We start from the raw sequence: 21,813 nt of genomic DNA on the forward strand, positions 1-21,813 counted from the left end.
CAAGAAGTTCAAAATACATTGTATCGACAATATCCAGAACCACTATCTGGTATGGATGTATGTGGAGTGTAATAAAATGATCCATTTCAATGAATTGTGTTTTTTCATTTCAAGTACAACCCCATGCTCTGACGTGTACTATTGCACCACAATGTTGCCAGAGGTTTTAGTTCTAAAAAGTTTCGGTTCTTTACCAATGAGTGCACAAACTTTTAAAAATGTCAAACCAAAATTTTGAAACAAACATTTCAAACAAAAATCTTTGAAACAAAATTTTGAAACGAAAAAAAATTCAAACAAAAAATTTCAAACGAAAAAAATTCAAACAAAATTTTGAAGCGAAAAAAATTTCAAACAAAATTTTGAAACGAAAAAAAATTTCAAACAAAAAAATTTGGAAACGAAAAATTTCAAACAAAAATTTTAAACAAAATTTTGAAACGAAAAATTTTTAAACAAAAAAAATTTTGAAACAAAAGTTGTCAAAAAAATTTCAAACAAAATTTCGAAACAAAAAGTTTCAAACAAAAAAATTTCAAACTAAAAAAATTTTACGTTTCACGGTTAACCGTCAAACTTTATCCGGTTTTTAACTATTCGATTAACAAATAAACGGTTTCAGTGAGTGCAAAATGTTGAACGAAACCAAGATTTTTAAATGTTAAACAAAACTTAAAACTGAATACAGCAAAGATTTGAAAATCATCAACCAATCAGATTGCACGAAAGATAGAGATCAACCAATCAGATTGCAGGAAAGATAGTGATCATCCAATCAAATTGCATTAACAATAACTTTGCTAGTGTCAGATTACATCACCTTATGATTAAATTTCAAACTGTTGTAGCATGTATTGCCTTTCGTCTATGAGTCATAAGATTCAATAAGGTTAGCTATCAGATTTCAAATCAATCACCACCAATGATCTTAGACTATGAGCTGTGACTAAAGTTCAATGTATTGTTTCAAATTTCGCACTTTATGTTAAAATTCTGTTTATCACCATTCCCAAATTTAAAGAATACTTCCCTTGATATACCTAAGTCTTAGAGTTAATCATATCATTATATGTTCAATAAGGTCAATAATGTCCGTCAATTGTTTACCTGAGTAGAACCAACTGTTTAAGTGTGTACTCAAACTTAAGAAGTACCACAACAAAGGAAATGAATCCCTGTACACTACCTCATCAAGGACAATCACGTGGTACAACGTCTTGCTTACGTTTATATTTGGCGGGAATAATCAAAACCAATGACACATTCTCAAATTATCCTACAAAGTTTCAATGTACCAATGTCCTGGACTCCTAATCCCATCATAGGTTAATAACTGATCACGTGATCATAATGATTTACCCAATGAATGAGACACTATCCAATTACCAATTATTGATATGACAATAAGAAATGTACCCCTCCCAAATTTAAGATTGGTACACAAATACGCATGTGTCTTATGAAAAAGTAATAAATTCTGTAGTTATTCAATAATAAAGCCGGTCAATAACCTTTAAATTTTGAATATTTGGCCATAAGAGGAACACCAATGGGTCCTAGAAAACGTTTACCGAATTTTGTTATTTGATAATTCCCAAATTTAAAAGGGAACATAAACATATAAAGGTAATAAACCTCTGTACATACCCATATAATATGCTAAATAGGGGTCAATAACCTCCAAAATTTGATTTTTTGGTAGTTCTTTACCTATGAAAAGGTAACGATGTGGACAATCCAATTTTATAGTGGTACATATTGGAGTCCTGTACTATAATACCAAATGCTTATATTAAACAATTTCTAAAACCGAGTGGATGAGCCAAGATACCCCTCCCAAATTTTTAAAGGGTGCGTCAATGTATCCATGTCTTATGATAGGAAATGAACCCCTATACATGACCATATAACCACATAAGGTAATAGAACCTCATCAAAGGGAAGAAATTGGGCCAAAAACCAAACACATGGTACAACATATTGCTTATGTTTATATTTTGGCAATTTTTACCATTAAAGGGAACAAGATGGACCACCCAAATTTATCATGATACATGTTGAGGCATGTACTATGATACCAAAATGCTCAAATTGGAGAATTTCCAAAATTTAAGGGGGTTGGCCATGGTACCCCTTTCAAAAATTTAAAGGGTGCATCAATGTACCCATGTCTTATAATAGGAAATGGACCAATATATACATGACCATATAACCATATAAGGTAATAGGACCTCATCCAAGGGGATAAATTGAGCCAAAACCAAACACGTGGTTGTACTAAAATTTGGCAATTTCGTACCCATGAAAGGAAACGAGGTGAACCACCAAAATTTATCATGATACATATTAGGATCCAGTACTATGACACCACATGTTGAAATTAAGCAATTTCCAAAATTAAAGGGGTGCACAAATGTACCTATGTCTTATGATAGGAAATGAATCCCCATACGTGACCATATAACTATATGATGTAATAGGACCTGATCAAGGAGATAAATTAGGTCAAAATCAAACACGTGGTATAACGTATTGCTTACGTTTATATTTTGGCAATTTTGTACCCCTAAAAGGGAACGAGGTGGACCACCCAAATTTATCATGATACATATTAGGATCCAGTACTATGACACCACATGTTGAAATTAAGCAATTTCCAAAATTAAAGGGTTGGGCCAAGGTACCCCTCCTGGGGTGCATCAATATACCCATGTCCTATGAAAGGTAATAGACTCCTGTATACGCTCATGTAAACATATAAGGTAATAACACCTCATCCAAGAGGATAAATTGGGCCAAAAGACCAAACACGTGGTATAACGTATTGCTTACATTTATATTTTTGGCAATTTTGTACCCCTAAAAGGGAACGAGGTGGACCACCCAAATTTATCATAATACATGTTAGGGTCCAGTACTATAATACCAAATATATAAAATGAGCAATTTCTAAAATTTAAGGGGTGGGCCAAAGTACCCCTCCCTAATTTTTAAAGGAGTGCATTAATATACCCATATGTTATGAAAGGTAATGGACCCCTGTATACGCCCATATAACCATATAAGGTAATAACACCTCATCCAAGAGGATAAATTGGGCCAAAGACCAAACACGTGGTACAACGTAATGCTTACGTTTATATTTTGGCAAATTTGTACCCCTAGAAGGGAACAAGGTGGACCACCCAAATTTATCATAATACATGTTAGGGTCCAGTACTATAATACCAAATGTTTAAATTGGGCAATTTCCAAAATTTCAGGGGTGGGCCAAAGTACCCCTCCCTGGGGTGCACAAATATACCCACATCTTATGAAAGGTAATGGACCCCTATACATGACCATATAACCATATAAGGTAATAACACGTCATCAAAGGGGATAAAATCGACCAAAAACCAAGCACGTGGTATAACGTATTGCTTACGTTTATATTTTTGGCAATTTTGTACCCCTAGAAGGAAACAAGGTGGACCACCCAAATTTATCATAATACATATTAGGGTCCTGTACTATAATACCCAATGTTGAAATTGGTCAATTTCCAAAATTGAAGGGGTGGGCCAAGGTACCCCTCCCAAATTTTTCAAGGGGTGCATTAATATACCCATATGTTATGAAAGGTAATGGACCCCTGTATACGCCCATATAACTATATAGGGTAATAATACCTCATCAAAGGGGATAAATTAGGTCAAAAACCCCCGAAATTTGAATTTTTGGCAATTTTTTACCGATGAAAGGGAACGACATAGACACCCAATACTGATAGAGGTACATACTATGGTCCTAGGCTACCACACCCAATTTTTAGATTTGGCAATTTCCAAAATTTAAGGGGGGTGGTCCTAGGTACCCCTGTCAAAATTTAGGGGGTGGGCCAAGGTACCCCTGTCAAAATTTAGAGGGGGTGGTCCTAGGTACCCCTAGGTCATTGACCCCTGGCCAAGGTCATTGACCTTTGACCTATGACGTCACAAAAATTTTTGCTGACTCGGCGCAATATACGTCGACCACTACTACTGTATAAAGACCGTAAGCGATTGCGGTAAAATTTTCAAGACTGTTGAAGTGTCTTACATGCATTTCAATCAAACCTATGATACCAGCAGTGCCGTGGCGTTGGGGGAAGGGACGAGCGGGGCGACGGCCCCGGGCGTCAAAGTATGGGGGCGCAAAATTCAGGAGGAAAAAATAAAAGATACATAAAAAATGGAAGGAAAAAAGTATTAAATAGTGCTCAAAATCAACGAAAAGCAGGGTTTATTTTTGAAAATTTTCTTAGGCATGGCGCCAACCATCGTGACGCTTTGCGGCTAGTCTGTCAACCTCACTCATATTTACGGGGGCGCCGTCGTATACTCTCGCCCCGGGCGCTGATTTTCCACGGCACGGGCACTGGATACAGCACCTATTTTATATACTGTTAGATAGTGTGTTGTACGAAGTTCCCTACAAGGTGCGAGTAGTAGTGGTCCCCGTATATCTAGTCGAGTCAGCAAAAATTTTTGTGACGTCATAGGTCAAAGGTCAATGACCTTGGCCCGGGGTCAATGACCTAGGGGTACCTAGGACCACCCCCTCTAAATTTTGGCAGGAGTACCATGGCCCACCCCCTAAATTTTGGCAGGGGTACATAGGACCACCCCCCTTAAATTTTGGAAATTGCCAAATTTAAAAATTTGGTATGGTAGCCTAGGACCATAGTATGTACCTCTATCAGTATTGGGGGTCTATGTCGTTCCCTTTCATGGGTAAAAAATTGCCAAAAAGTCAAATTTCGGGGGTTTTTGACCTAATTTATCCCCTTGGATGAGGTGTTATTACCCTATATGGTTATATGGGCGTATACAGGGGTCTATTACCTATCATAAGACATGGGTATATTAATGCACCCCTTGAAAAATTTGGGAGGGGTACCTTGGCCCACCCCTTAAATTTTGGAAATTGACCAATTTAAACATTGGGTATTATAGTACAGGACCCTAATATGTATTATGATAAATTTCGGTGGTCCACCTCGTTCCCTTTTAGGGGTACAAAATTGCCAAAAATATAAACGTAAGCAATACGTAGTACCACGTGTTTGGTTTTTGGTCGATTTTATCCCCTTTGATGAGGTGTTATTATCCTATATAGTTATATGGTCATGTATAGGGGTCCATTACCTTTCATAAGATATGGGTATGTTTGTGCACTCCTTTAAAAATTTGGGAGGGGTACCTTGGCCCACCCCTTAAATTTTGGAAATTGACCAATTTAAACATTTGGTATTATAGTACCGGACCCTAACATGTATTATGATAAATTTGGGTGGTCCACCTCGTTCCCTTCTAGGGGTACAAAATTGCCAAAATATAAACGTAAGCAATACGTTGTACCACGTGTTTGGTCTTTTGGCCCAATTTATCCTCTTGGATGAGGTCCTATTACCTTATATGGTTATATGGTTATGTATAGGGGTCTATTCCCTATCATAAGACATAGGTACATTTGTGCACTCCTTTAAAAATTTGGGAGGGATACTTTGGCCCACCCCTTAAATTTTAGAAATTGCTCATTTTATATATTTGGTATTATAGTACTGGACCCTAATATGTATTATGATAAATTTGGGTGGTCCACCTCGTTCCCTTCTAGGGGTACAAAATTGCCAAAATATAAACGTAAGCAATACGTAGTACCATGTGTTTGGTTTTTTTGTCGATTTTATTTCCTTTGATGAGGTGCTATTATCCTATATAGTTATATGGTCATATACAGGAGTCCATTACCTTTCATAAGATATGGGTATGTTTGTACACTCCTTTAAAAATTTGGGAGGGGTACTTTGGCCCACCCCTTAAATTTTGGAAATTGCCCAATTTAAACATTTGGTATTATAGTACTGGACCCTAACATGTATTATGATAAATTTGGGTGGTCCACCTCGTTCCCTTTTAGGGGTACAAAATTGTCAAAATATAAACGTAAGCAATACGTTATACCACGTGTTTGGTTTTTGGTCGATTTTATCCCCTTTGATGAGGTGTTATTATCCTATACAGTTATATGGTCATGTATAGGGGTCCATTACCTTTCATAAGATATGGATATATTTGTGCACTCCTTTAAAAATTTGGGAGGGGTACTTTGGCCCACCCCTTAAATTTTGGAAATTGCCCAATTTAAACATTTGGTATTATAGTACCGGATCCTAACATGTATTATGATAAATTTGGGTGGTCCACCTCGTTCCCTTCTAGGGGTACAAAATTGTCAAAATATAAACGTAAGCAATACGTTGTACCACGTGTTTGGTCTTTTGGCCCAATTTATCCTCTTGGATGAGGTCCTATTACCTTATATGGTTATATGGTTATGTATAGGGGTCTATTCCCTATCATAAGACATAGGTACATTTGTGCACTCCTTTAAAAATTTGGGAGGGATACTTTGGCCCACCCCTTAAATTTTAGAAATTGCTCATTTTATATATTTGGTATTATAGTACTGGACCCTAATATGTATTATGATAAATTTGGGTGGTCCACCTCGTTCCCTTCTAGGGGTACAAAATTGCCAAAATATAAACGTAAGCAATACGTAGTACCATGTGTTTGGTTTTTTTGTCGATTTTATTTCCTTTGATGAGGTGCTATTATCCTATATAGTTATATGGTCATATATAGGAGTCCATTACCTTTCATAAGATATGGGTATGTTTGTACACTCCATAAAAATTTGGGAGGGGTACTTTGGCCCACCCCTTAAATTTTGGAAATTGCCCAATTTAAACATTTGGTATTATAGTACTGGACCCTAACATGTATTATGATAAATTTGGGTGGTCCACCTCGTTCCCTTTTAGGGGTACAAAATTGCCAAAATATAAACGTAAGCAATACGTTGTACCACGTGTTTGGTTTTTGACCTAATTTATTCCTTTGGATGAGGTCCTATTACCTTATATGGTAATGTATAGGTGTTCATTCCCTATCATAAGACATAGGTACATTGATGCACCCCGGGAGGGGATTCGGTATCATAGTACATGACTCAACATGTATTATGATAAATTTGGGTGGTCCACATCGTTCTCTTTTAGGGGTACAAAATTGCTAAAATATAAACATAAGCAATATGTTGTACCATGTGTTTGGTTTTTGGCCCAATTTCTCCCCTTTGAGGAGGTTCTATTACCTTATATGGTTATATGGTCATGTATATAGGTTCATTTCCTATCATAAGATATGGGTACATTGATGCATCCTTTAAAAATTTAGGAGGGGTATCTTGGCTCATCCACTCGGTTTTAGAAATTGTTTAATATAAGCATTTGGTATCATAGTACAGGTCTCCAATATGTACCACTATAAATTTGGATGGTCCACATCGTTCCCTTTTCATAGGTAAAGAACTACCAAAAATCAAATTTTCGGAGGTTATTGACCTCTATTTAGCATGTTATATGGATATGTACAGAGGTTTATTACCTTTATATGTTTATGTTCCCTTTTAAATTTGGGAATTATCAAATAACAAAATTCGGTAAACGTTTTCTAAGCCCCATTGTAGATGTTGATGTTCCTCTTATGGCCAAATATTCAAAATTGAAATGTTATTGACCGGCTTTATTATTGAATAAGTACAGGATTTATTACTTTTTTCATAAGACACAGGTGTATTTGTGTACCAATCTTAAATTTTGGAAGGGGTACATTTCTTATTGTCGTATCAATAATTGGTAATTGGATAGTATCTCATTCATTGGGTAAATCATTATGATCACGTGATCGGTTATTGACCTATGATGGGATTAGGAGTCCAGGACATTGGTACATTGAAACTTTGTAGGATAATTTGATAATGCGTCATTGGTTTTGATTATTCCCGCCAAATATAAACGTAAGCAAGACGTTGTACCACGTGATTGTCCTTGATGAGGTAGTGTACAGGGATTCATTTCCTTTGTTGTGGTACTTCTTAAGTTTGAGTACACACACACACTTCTAGAAAACAGTTGGTTCTACTCAGGTAAACAATTGACGGACATTATTGACCTTATTGAACATATAATGATATGATTAACTCTAAGACTTAGGTATATCAAGAGAAGTATTCTTTAAATTTGGGAATGGTGATAAACAGAATTTTAACATAAGGTGTGAAATTTCAAACAATACATTGAACTTTAGTCACAGCTCATAGTCTAAGATCATTGGTGGTGATTGATTTGAAATCTGATAGCTAACCTTATTGAATCTTATGACTCATAAACGAAAGGCAATACATGCTACAACACTGACAAAGTTATTGTTAATGCAATTTGATTGGTGGATCACTATCTTTCCTGCAATCTGATTGGTTGATCACTATCTTTCGTGCAATCTGATAGGTTGATGAGTTTTAAATCTTTTTCTGCATTCAGTTTTGTTTTAACATTTAAAAATTTGAAACTTTGGTTTGACATTTTTTCGTTTCCAAATTTTTTGTTTAAAATTTTTTGTTTCGAAATTTTTGTTTGAAAATTTTGTTTGAAAAATTTTTCTTCGAAAATTTTGTTTAAAATTTTTCGTTTCCAAATTTTTTGTTTGAAATTTTTTGTTTCAAAATTTTGTTTGAAATTTTTTTCGCTTCAAAATTTTGTTTGAATTTTTTTCGTTTGAAATTTTTTGTTTGAATTTTTTTTTCGTTTCAAAATTTTGTTTCAAAGATTTTTGTTTGAAATTTTTGTTTCAAAGTTTGGTTTGACATTTTTAAAAGTTTGTGCACTTATTAGTAAAGAACTGGAACTGTTTAGAACAAAAACCTTTGACAACATTGTGGTGCAATAGTACACGTCAGAACCTGGGGTTGTACTTGAAATGAAAAAACACAATTCATTGAAATGGATCATTTTATTACACTCCACATACATCCATACCAGATAGTGGTTCTGGATATTGTCGATACAATGTATTTTGAACTTCTTGCACTAGTTTGTCTTTAGCATATAATTTTAATTCCAGTTGAAGTATTTTAAGGTCTAATGCAATATCAATTGGTGGAAACTCAATGTCCATTTGATCACAAATAAACTGTTTATCAATACAGGTATGCACTAGCCGGAACTGTTTAGAACAAAAACATCTGGCAACATTGTGGTGCACGTCAGAACATGATAATGCAACGTCATCAGTTTTGCATCATATATAAGTATCGTTCGAGTTAGTATTCATGATAACGTCATCATGGCTACTTGTCTGCAGTTTCTAAACACACGTGATGTGATGAAATCATTTACCAAGATTACTGATTTACAACAGAATGTACCTTATAGAATCTTAGCTAGCCAAATGATCCCTACAAAGTTTGGAGTAAGAATCGTAGTGAAGCTTGAAAATGATAAGAATATAATTTTACCAGCAAGATATTTACCCATGGAGGCATCAAAACAAGAAGAACTGCTGCGTTTCTTAAATACTGGATCTGTATCTTTATGTTACAAAGGATTCTTGGGTCGAAGTCATCAACTTGAATTTAGTACATAGCCAGATTCGTCAGCAAAATCATGAATCAGCACATTTCTTTCCAATGACGTCAGCTGTAGTTGTATGAATGTGGTTGGTCGGCATGACGTCAGCAACTGTGATGAAATCATGAATCAGCACATTCCTTACCAATGACGTCAGCAATAACTATAAACCAGCAAATACAGTGTCATCCCACGAAATCATTTGAGCAAGTGCTTTTCAGGAGGAAAGATGTGTACTTCTAACGATAAAGAGTTCATCTTCGCAAGCTATTATCCAATCAATATATTTCAAACAAAACATGTGATGATTGGTATCAGTGCTAGAACATTTGAACCTGTGATTCGATTGGGCAAAGCAGAACAATTTGGTGTACAACTGACCTGTGAAGAATGGCAAATATTATGTTCACGAATCGACCAAATGAACGATTATTTTCATGATGAGCTAAATGTGACCATAGTCAAATCATTAGGCTCAAATCATGAAGTGGTGCTGCGTACAGTCCTCGAAGAGAAGATGGTGCTGTTACGTAAAAAGAGTACATTCCATGTCCCTCGTAACATGGTGTATCTAACACAACTGAATGGAACAAATTCATCAGCGTATTTCAGTGTGTGAAACATGCAGTGGAAGTGTGCAACAAAACAAGTATATTCCTGAAAAAGTACTATTTTGAAAAATGTGTTATGCATATTGTACAACATGTATCTAGATATTGTGATGGTTGTCAACATCGTTCGTGGGTGCATAACTGTATTGATAAACAGTTTATTTGTGATCAAATGGACATTGAGTTTCCACCAATTGATATTGCATTAGACCTTAAAAGACTTCAACTGGAATTAAAATTATATGCTAAAGACAAACTAGTGCAAGAAGTTCAAAATACATTGTATCGACAATATCCAGAACCACTATCTGGTATGGATGTATGTGGAGTGTAATAAAATGATCCATTTCAATGAATTGTGTTTTTTCATTTCAAGTACAACCCCAGGTTCTGACGTGTACTATTGCACCACAATGTTGTCAAAGGTTTTTGTTCTAAACAGTTCCAGTTCTTTACTAATAAGTGCACAAACTTTTAAAAATGTCAAACCAAACTTTGAAACAAAAATTTCAAACAAAAATCTTTGAAACAAAATTTTGAAACGAAAAAAAAATTCAAACAAAAAATTTCAAACGAAAAAAATTCAAACAAAATTTTGAAGCGAAAAAAATTTCAAACAAAATTTTGAAACAAAAAATTTCAAACAAAAAATTTGGAAACGAAAAATTTTAAACAAAATTTTCGAACAAAAATTTTTCAAACAAAATTTTCAAACAAAAATTTCGAAACAAAAAATTTTAAACAAAAAATTTGGAAACGAAAAAATGTCAAACCAAAGTTTCAAATTTTTTAAATGTTAAAACAAAACTGAATGCAGAAAAAGATTTAAAACTCATCAACCTATCAGATTGCACGAAAGATAGTGATCAACCAATCAGATTGCAGGAAAGATAGTGATCCACCAATCAAATTGCATTAACAATAACTTTGTCAGTGTTGTAGCATGTATTGCCTTTCGTTTATGAGTCATAAGATTCAATAAGGTTAGCTATCAGATTTCAAATCAATCAAAACCAATGATCTTAGACTATGAGCTGTGACTAAAGTTCAATGTATTGTTTCAAATTTCACACCTTATGTTAAAATTCTGTTTATCACCATTCCCAAATTTAAAGAATACTTCTCTTGATATACCTAAGTCTTAGAGTTAATCATATCATTATATGTTCAATTAGGTCAATAATGTCCGTCAATTGTTTACCTGAGTAGAACCAACTGTTTTCTAGAAGTGTGTGTGTGTACTCAAACTTAAGAAGTACCACAACAAAGGAAATGAATCCCTGTACACTACCTCATCAAGGACAATCACGTGGTACAACGTCTTGCTTACGTTTATATTTGGCGGGAATAATCAAAACCAATGACGCATTATCAAATTATCCTACAAAGTTTCAATGTACCAATGTCCTGGACTCCTAATCCCATCATAGGTCAATAACCGATCACGTGATCATAATGATTTACCCAATGAATGAGATACTATCCAATTACCAATTATTGATACGACAATAAGAAATGTACCCCTTCCAAAATTTAAGATTGGTACACAAATACACCTGTGTCTTATGAAAAAAGTAATAAATCCTGTACTTATTCAATAATAAAGCCGGTCAATAACATTTCAATTTTGAATATTTGGCCATAAGAGGAACATCAACATCTACAATGGGGCTTAGAAAACGTTTACCGAATTTTGTTATTTGATAATTCCCAAATTTAAAAGGGAACATAAACATATAAAGGTAATAAACCTCTGTACATATCCATATAACATGCTAAATAGAGGTCAATAACCTCCGAAAATTTGATTTTTGGTAGTTCTTTACCTATGAAAAGGTAACGATGTGGACCATCCAAATTTATAGTGGTACATATTGGAGACCTGTACTATGATACCAAATGCTTATATTAAACAATTTCTAAAACCGAGTGGATGAGCCAAGATACCCCTCCCAAATTTTTAAAGGATGCATCAATGTACCCATATCTTATGATAGGAAATGAACCTATATACATGACCATATAACCATATAAGGTAATAGAACCTCCTCAAAGGGGAGAAATTGGGCCAAAAACCAAACACATGGTACAACATATTGCTTATGTTTATATTTTAGCAATTTTGTACCCCTAAAAGAGAACGATGTGGACCACCCAAATTTATCATAATACATGTTGAGTCATGTACTATGATACCGAATCCCCTCCCGGGGTGCATCAATGTACCTATGTCTTATGATAGGGAATGAACACCTATACATTACCATATAAGGTAATAGGACCTCATCCAAAGGAATAAATTAGGTCAAAAACCAAACACGTGGTACAACGTATTGCTTACGTTTATATTTTGGCAATTTTGTACCCCTAAAAGGGAACGAGGTGGACCACCCAAATTTATCATAATACATGTTAGGGTCCAGTACTATAATACCAAATGTTTAAATTGGGCAATTTCCAAAATTTAAGGGGTGGGCCAAAGTACCCCTCCCAAATTTTTAAAGGAGTGTACAAACATACCCATATCTTATGAAAGGTAATGGACTCCTATATATGACCATATAACTATATAGGATAATAGCACCTCATCAAAGGAAATAAAATCGACAAAAAAACCAAACACATGGTACTACGTATTGCTTACGTTTATATTTTGGCAATTTTGTACCCCTAGAAGGGAACGAGGTGGACCACCCAAATTTATCATAATACATATTAGGGTCCAGTACTATAATACCAAATATATAAAATGAGCAATTTCTAAAATTTAAGGGGTGGGCCAAAGTATCCCTCCCAAATTTTTAAAGGAGTGCACAAATGTACCTATGTCTTATGATAGGGAATAGACCCCTATACATAACCATATAACCATATAAGGTAATAGGACCTCATCCAAGAGGATAAATTGGGCCAAAAGACCAAACACGTGGTACAACGTATTGCTTACGTTTATATTTTGACAATTTTGTACCCCTAGAAGGGAACGAGGTGGACCACCCAAATTTATCATAATACATGTTAGGATCCGGTACTATAATACCAAATGTTTAAATTGGGCAATTTCCAAAATTTAAGGGGTGGGCCAAAGTACCCCTCCCAAATTTTTAAAGGAGTGCACAAATATATCCATATCTTATGAAAGGTAATGGACCCCTATACATGACCATATAACTGTATAGGATAATAACACCTCATCAAAGGGGATAAAATCGACCAAAAACCAAACACGTGGTATAACGTATTGCTTACGTTTATATTTTGACAATTTTATACCCCTAAAAGGGAACGAGGTGGACCACCCAAATTTATCATAATACATGTTAGGGTCCAGTACTATAATACCAAATGTTTAAATTGGGCAATTTCCAAAATTTAAGGGGTGGGCCAAAGTACCCCTCCCAAATTTTTAAAGGAGTGTACAAACATACCCATATCTTATGAAAGGTAATGGACTCCTATATATGACCATATAACTATATAGGATAATAGCACCTCATCAAAGGAAATAAAATCGACAAAAAAACCAAACACATGGTACTACGTATTGCTTACGTTTATATTTTGGCAATTTTGTACCCCTAGAAGGGAACGAGGTGGACCACCCAAATTTATCATAATACATATTAGGGTCCAGTACTATAATACCAAATATATAAAATGAGCAATTTCTAAAATTTAAGGGGTGGGCCAAAATATCCCTCCCAAATTTTTAAAGGAGTGCACAAATGTACCTATGTCTTATGATAGGGAATAGACCCCTATACATAACCATATAACCATATAAGGTAATAGGACCTCATCCAAGAGGATAAATTGGGCTAAAAGACCAAACACGTGGTACAACGTATTGCTTACGTTTATATTTTGGCAATTTTGTACCCCTAGAAGGGAACGAGGTGGACCACCCAAATTTATTATAATACATGTTAGGGTCCGGTACTATAATACCAAATGTTTAAATTGGTCAATTTCCAAAATTTAAGGGGTGGGCCAAGGTACCCCTCCCAAATTTTTAAAGGAGTGCACAAACATACCCATATCTTATGAAAGGTAATGGACCCCTATACATGACCATATAACTATATAGGATAATAACACCTCATCAAAGGGGATAAAATCGACCAAAAACCAAACACGTGGTACTACGTATTGCTTACGTTTATATTTTTGGCAATTTTGTACCCCTAAAAGGGAACGAGGTGGACCACCGAAATTTATCATAATACATATTAGGGTCCTGTACTATAATACCCAATGTTGAAATTGGTCAATTTCCAAAATTTAAGGGGTGGGCCAAGGTACCCCTCCCAAATTTTTCAAGGGGTGCATTAATATACCCATGTCTTATGATAGGTAATAGACCTCTGTATACGCCCATATAACCATATAGGGTAATAACACCTCATCCAAGGGGATAAATTAGGTCAAAAACCCCCGAAATTTGACTTTTTGGCAATTTTTTACCCATGAAAGGGAACGACATAGACCCCCAATACTGATAGAGGTACATACTATGGTCCTAGGCTACCATACCAAATTTTTAAATTTGGCAATTTCCAAAATTTAAGGGGGGTGGTCCTATGTACCCCTGCCAAAATTTAGGGGGTGGGCCATGGTACCCCTGCCAAAATTTAGAGGGGGTGGTCCTAGGTACCCCTAGGTCATTGACCCGGGCCAAGGTCATTGACCTTTGACCTATGACGTCACAAAAATTTTTGCTGACTCGACTAGATATACGGGGACCACTACTACTGTGCGTGTAAATGGGCAAATAAAACCATTTCCTAAAGTGTAGGTGGTGAGAAATAAGTGTACTACATATTTTTATATTATGTGATAAAAGCGAATCCCAAGTAAAGTAAATAGAACTATTTGTGTACAATGATATAACAGAACAGCAGAAATTGACCAATTTTCGATTTTATTTCAGTTTTCAAATCATTCTTATTGAGATTTTGTGTGTTGATTCACAGGTGTCCTGCCCGTGACAACCATGTGTCCCGCCCGTGACACAGTAAAGTTGAGTTTTTTCATTAATATAAATATTTGGCAAATTTCTCTTAAGTAAAGTTTGGTAAAAAATTTCATCATTTATACTTTTCCGTTTAAATAAAAACATCTTGAGCTAAGAATTCACAGAGTTTTGTAACATTCACTTGGTGTATCGAAAGCCACTTCTCTTTTTTGTCCCCACCCGTGACAGACGTTTAGGAATTAATATTTTCTATTCTAAACAGAAAAAAAATACTGAAAACATCAGCTACATATACTCCTAAGTCTGTACTGCTCATGTATCATACAATTAGCAGGATTTGTGTTGTATTTTTAGAAATATACAACTTTAAAGCATCAAAAATGTAGTGTAAATGTCCTGCCCGTGACGATGGAATGGCCCTCTAGTGACTTTAATTTATTATGCACTCCTTTCGTTAAATTTACTTTTATTTATAAATAGGGCAATTCAAGTATCGGGGAGCAAACCTTTTATGTACCAAGAGACAATACTTTGCATCAGGAGCGTCATTTCAGATTTTGCTTCGGGGGGGGGCAAAACCCCTCGATATAAGTAAAATTTCGCGTTTTCAACTCATTTACTACTACTCTATTGATAAAATCTATATAAATCTCAATCTCAGGGGAACAAATGCCCCTCCCTGCCCCCCCTAAATGACGCCCCTGCTTTGCATATGATGATAACTATTTGATGTAGCCCGAATAAATTTATAAATTTGTATTAAGAAAACATATGACTGGTTAAATAATCATTGCATGCTATTTCAGCAATCAATGTGATAAAACTGCAATATTATTTGTTTTATATAACATTATATTCCTTGTATTTAGAAAGTTATTTGACAATGCAAATTGAGAATGTGGAAGCAAGCTATGACTTCAGTACGAGGGTTGCTATATATATTTCTGGCCTAGGCAACACTAAGTGTTGCCAGGTGCAATCTGACATTTCCATTGGAAAGTTTGACATTTTGTAGCATAAATGTACTCAGAACTTTTTGACTTACGACAATTTTTTTTTCTTTTACAGGTACTTGAAGAAATCAACTTGGCAAAAAAATGGAATTAACTCGTGAACATTTTCGTGCGATCATTTTTCACAACTTTCGACGTGGATTATCACGACAAGAGTGCATCGATGAACTTAAATCTTTGTATGGCGACGAAGCACCATCCTATAGCACTGTGAAAAACTGGTACAACGAATTCAATCGTGGCCGACGCTCGCTCAAAGACGAATTCCGTGAAGGTCGTCCAAAAACAGCCGTTGTGCCAGAAAACATCGATGCCGTACGTGAACTGATAATGCAAGACCGTCATGTGACTTACCGTGAGATAGAGGCATGCCTAGGCATTTCTTCCACCAGCATACATTCGATATTGCATGAACACCTGGCCGTAAAAAAGGTTTGTTCTCGTTGGATCCCGCACAATTTGACAATCGCTCAAAAGAAAGCTCGTGTGGATTGGTGTAAAGAAATGCTGAAAAAATACGATCGCGGTGCTTCAAAAGACGTTTATAAGATCGTCACAGGTGACGAATCATGGATCTATGCGTATGAGCCCGAAACAAAACAGCAATCGACCGTGTGGGTCTTCCAAGACGAGCCAAATCCAACGAAAGTTGTTCGTGGAAGAAGCACTTCGAAGCAAATGGTCGCCTGTTTCTTCGGCATAACTGGTCATGTGGCGACTGTTCCGCTTGAGCAACGTAGGACGGTCAATTCTGAGTGGTACACCACCATTTGTTTGCCTGAAGTCTTCGGAGAAATTCGAAAAATGAACAAGAGAAGACGAATCATTGTGCACCATGACAATGCGAGCTCTCACACATCGGCTCAAACCAGCGCATTTTTGACCGGCCAAAACGTCGAAGTGATGGGTCATCCGCCGTACAGCCCTGACTTGGCACCCAATGACTTCTTTTTATTCCCACACATCAAGAAAAAAATGCGTGGTCAACGATTTTCGTCGCCAGAAAATGCTGTTGAAGCATTCAAAAACCATGTTTTGGAGGTGTCTCAATCGGAGTGGAAAAAGTGCTTCGAAAATTGGTTTGAGCGCATGCAAAAGTGTATAAATCTTGATGGAGAATATTTTGAAAAACAATAAAACCATTTTCGTTGATAAATATTCGTATTTTCATTATTAGGCCAGAAATATATATAGCAGCCCTCGTATTGTACTTATAATTGTTTAATTTAAGAAACAAATTTGTTTGCAATAATCGATTATCATCAGATTTATGGTTATCCCAATGTACAATAATTTAATTCCCTTGGTAATGCCTTCTCCCCGTACCAAGAAATGAGATGACTTGCTCGGCTAAAATTGCTCTGCCTCTTATTATTGCTGCGATACCCTGTAACTTTCACAACATGAAGCTAAATTATCAGCATAACACAAACATACTCCCTTTTCAAAAGTAAAATATAAAAAGTGTTCCTAGGGTGGACAACTTCCGCTACTTGGAAATTTTTATCGTTTACTCGGGTGCAGAATAGTGTGTGTTTGTCTTGCAATATTGTCTCTCTTCCAACTTTCGACACCCTGCACAAAAATTTCTGGGTGCGCCTGGTTACAGTTTATACAAGGGCGCCGATCCGAGGGGGCCCCCAAAACCATGCGGGCCCTCATCTATTTTTATGAATGTATATTTTTATATGTATCTTTTATTGTTTTATGTATTGTTATATTTATTTTTTATGAATGCTCTTCCCCCAAAGCTACAAAGAAATCGGCGCCTTTGAGTTAATTCCTTCAGTTCATACTTACTTTGAATGCTGCGAAAATCTGCAAAGGTTCCATAAAGATTACAATAACACTTGTTCTTGTTAATACTTCTACGGTCCCCCTGTTATTCTTAATACGTTCTCTCTGTTAATGTAACAATCTATTGCACAAATATACGTAGATGTAACAGAAAGTAGAAAAAAAAAAAGGCAACCAATCACATTGACACCTATTAGGGTTGCATAAGAAGAAGAAGAAGAAGAAAAAGCAACAAACGTAGAGACTTTTGAATGGGCAACAATCGCTTGAGTTTAGCAGTTGAGAAATCGCCTTCTTCTTTCTTGCCTTTCTGTTTTTTTTTTTTTTTTTTTTTTTTTTTTAAAGTGTACCTTAATAATTTGCTCTGAGAATCTTAACTATTCAAACATTATTATGCTATATATATAACAATAAGACTGATTTATCATACATATACTGTATAAACAAGAAAAAATTACTACGTCGATAAGTTAATTACTTGAAACAATACAAAAATAATTTATATTAATGAAACTATCAAATAAAAAGTCGCATACAGAACAAGTGGAGAGGTCGCTATACTGCTAGTGACGGGCAGTGGGAATATTCCCGGTGGGAAGGAATTTAAAAATGGGAATATTCCCGGGGTTTTTCCCTGGCCTATAAATTCCCGGGAAGGAATTTATGTCCATTTCTTTACTTTATCTTCCAAATTATAAGAACAATATGACTAATTACTTTATTTTAATATATTATGATTTAATTCTAGGTTTTAAAGAATTTGGAGGCTTAAAAATTTAAAATTCTTTGACTGTACTTTATATAACTAATAATATAATTTTTTGTTCCATTTTCATTTGCACTAAAAAGTAAGGTAATTGTTTAGAATTGTGGGGCCAAAACTGGCAAAAATTAGGATGATTTACGGAGGAAATGAGTTGATAGTGATGTTCAAGTAGTCAAGAAAGTATCGAACACATGTTTTTTAGGGTAGTAAGGGATTTATACAAAACGGAAAGGTAAGTGGAAGTGATTTATGTGAGAAAAGGAAGTGAATTGTTGGTAACGAAGATAGAAAACAACGTGCCATGCGGGGCTCTAACCCACCTTCATTCGCTAACGCTCGCTCTGCAACGCTGTCTGAATTTAATGTTGGTTACGTAATTTATCGTATGAAACCACAAAACAAACGTGTCGGAATAGAATATCGCAAAAAAGTAGGTGGAAATCTGGCCCCCAATGCTAAAGCAGAGCCAAAATTAGAAAAGTACTAATTTACAAATGATGAAAAGGAACCATTCTGTAAAGTAATTTAGAATTATTTAGAAATAGAGATGGAGTACTATTAATAAAACCTGAATTACCATTAGTAATAGACGTCGGTGTGTCTCCTCTCTCTGACTCGAATTTCTGAAGAAGTAGGCCTACTCGGACTCCTTTTACATGTGAAATAACGTATGGAATTTCGAGAAATAGGTAGAATGAAATGTCGTGTATGGCAATGTTACGTGCAAAAAATATAAAGATAAGTAAGTATCTTGCAAATTTTCTGAACATAAATATGTATGCGCAAATGTTGATACATTGGTGAGACATGTATCTTCTAGCATTTACCCAATCTAATTGGTTTATAACGTTTATAAATTTAATGTGTTTATAATATAAATAATAGAGTCAAGTTGAGCAAATCCACTTACATATAAATTTAAACTGTTACTATATAATTTTTTCACATATATTTAATTGATAGAATATATTGTAAATAAATATACATTTATGCATACTCCCTAAATATAATAAGGTTACATAGTAGGCCTACCGTTCAGAATATAAAGATTTTAAAGAATCCTCTGTGGACAACAGTAATAATATGCTGTGATATAAAAATTAATTCAACGTTGAAATCATAATATAGTAATAGAATGCAATTTTATTTCGGATTGTATATAAATTCCCATTTTGGGAATCTTCCCGGGAATATTCCCGAAAAATATCTTCCCGGCTATTTACCCATCACTATATACTGCCCACTATCATATTGGTTCAGGGATTTTATTACATTGAGGCACCAGGCAATAATTAATAAAAATCGATTTGCGGACGTGTATATACACTTTTAAATATGTCGAATGCAACCATCACTGAAATTATGTGCAAATTGAGGTAAATTAATAATATTATTTTTGTCTACTAGAAAAATTCTGAAATTTGTTGATAATTCGCCGAGAAATTGAATGGAATAACACGACATACATAAGTTTCATCGCCAACCTCACACATAAAATCCCATTTCCAGAGTCAAAACCTCCTAAATTGTATCTTAATTTCCCACGTCGTGGTATTGCTACCATACGGGGATATAGTATACATGAAGCTGCATCAGTTCCCCAAGGAGCAGGACGCTCATACTTTTAGGGATTATTCATTGAGGTAATAGTATACATGAGAACCCCCTGATCTGCGTTTCTTCTGTGTTCTATTACCACTTCTACATGAAATACCGTAAATTTTCTACGTAGTGCAATAGTAAGAAGTATCCATGTGCACAAGACATGCGATATGCGTTAAATTCCCCCCTCACACACACGTAGTCACATATAAAGTACAAGGGCACTACACATGCAGATATAATGTAGAGATACGTTCTTTATCGTACGTATTATTTTCGTATCAGTCGATGAGTAAATAAAAGTCGCTTTGTTACCCCCTTTGTAAGTTCGTACATACTCAATGAATAATCCCTAAAAGTATGAGCGTCCTGCTCCTTGGGGAACTGATGCAGCTTCATGTATACTATATCCCCGTAGTAGTAGTAGTAGTGGTAGTAATACTACGACGTGGGAAATTAAGATACAAGTTAGGAGTTTTTAGCTCTGGAAATGGGATTTTATAATGTGTGAGGTTTGTATCACTGTTGATACTACTATTTTTAAACAAGAAGCTTAAACGTGGTGAATAACCTCAAGGGCAATTAGAAATTAATTTATCATTTAGGTAGCTATTACACTACTTTATATATCAATAAACAACTGTATACGCATCGTGTCATAGCGTGGAAGTTTGTAAGTTACTTCGTTTATTTTATATTTTTCACTATCTACTTTTAGTGATTTATTATGTAATACACCATTAAATTTAATTGTACAACTAATAATTATGCAGTGATGTTTAAGGGTGTACATTGAATTGCTGAAGAAGAAGATGACCTACTGTTTTTACAATGGTGTCATAGAATATTTATGATTAAGTAATATGTGGATTTGTTTATATGATAGGGTATGATAATGGGTGCTGGTGTAGGTTTGGCATACCACAATTTAGAAAACACAGTTAAAATTCGGTACTTTGCATGTAAAGACAGGAACAAATTTCTGCAGGCCACAGAATGAAATCCAGAGTAATACAGCTGTATTTTAGGTTTACAATTGCATTGTTAGGGGAGGCTCTAGAACACAGGTCCCACCATGCGGTTAGTAGCTAGGTTCTTTCCTTTCTGTAAAAAAGTTTAATATTAAAATCACATAATATTGCCGAGAGAGCGACAGCGAGTGAAAGTGGGTAAGAACCCCCTCAAGATTCGCTGTTTGATCTTTATTACTGCTAAGTGTTACGGGTGACCTTTGTTATAGAACCTTGCGGTATGGTTGCTAGTATAAAATCATTACAAATGCTTTACAACGGATAAGATAAAGGCCTTAGATGCGCGAATCGAGGCCAACTTTTTCACTTACTTTTTTGCGATATTCTACTCAGATTGGGTCGCCTTTTGGTTCCTGCTGTTTTACTACATAAATGTATAGTATAATTAGTAGTAGTAGTACGTGTAATTTAAAAGTAGGAGGAACTGGTTAGAAACCCCCACAGAGGTGGGGTGGGTGATGTTCATTCTGCACATATTGCAATCTTAGGATCCGTGTAGTGAAACTGTACCAAACTAGGTTA

General features: G+C 35.3%; 1 protein-coding gene across 8 annotated transcripts in view; it reads left to right on the top strand.

Moving 5' to 3' along the window:
- Positions 1–18,146: 18,146 nt before the first annotated feature.
- The window catches only part of LOC145692608 (uncharacterized), a 39,242-nt gene continuing 35,575 nt past the window's right edge, over positions 18,147–21,813 (top strand). The window contains exon 1 of one of the 8 annotated variants that reach the window (XM_081767962.1): positions 18,147–18,170. The gene's annotated coding sequence lies outside the window, so the exon portion shown is untranslated. The other 7 variants (XM_081767944.1, XM_081767936.1, XM_081767929.1 and 4 more) reach the window with 7 other exon arrangements.

This window comes from Thermobia domestica, chromosome 1 (assembly GCF_964235325.1).
Source record: "Thermobia domestica chromosome 1, izTheDome1.hap1.1, whole genome shotgun sequence".
Taxonomy (NCBI): Eukaryota; Metazoa; Arthropoda; class Insecta; order Zygentoma; family Lepismatidae; genus Thermobia; species Thermobia domestica.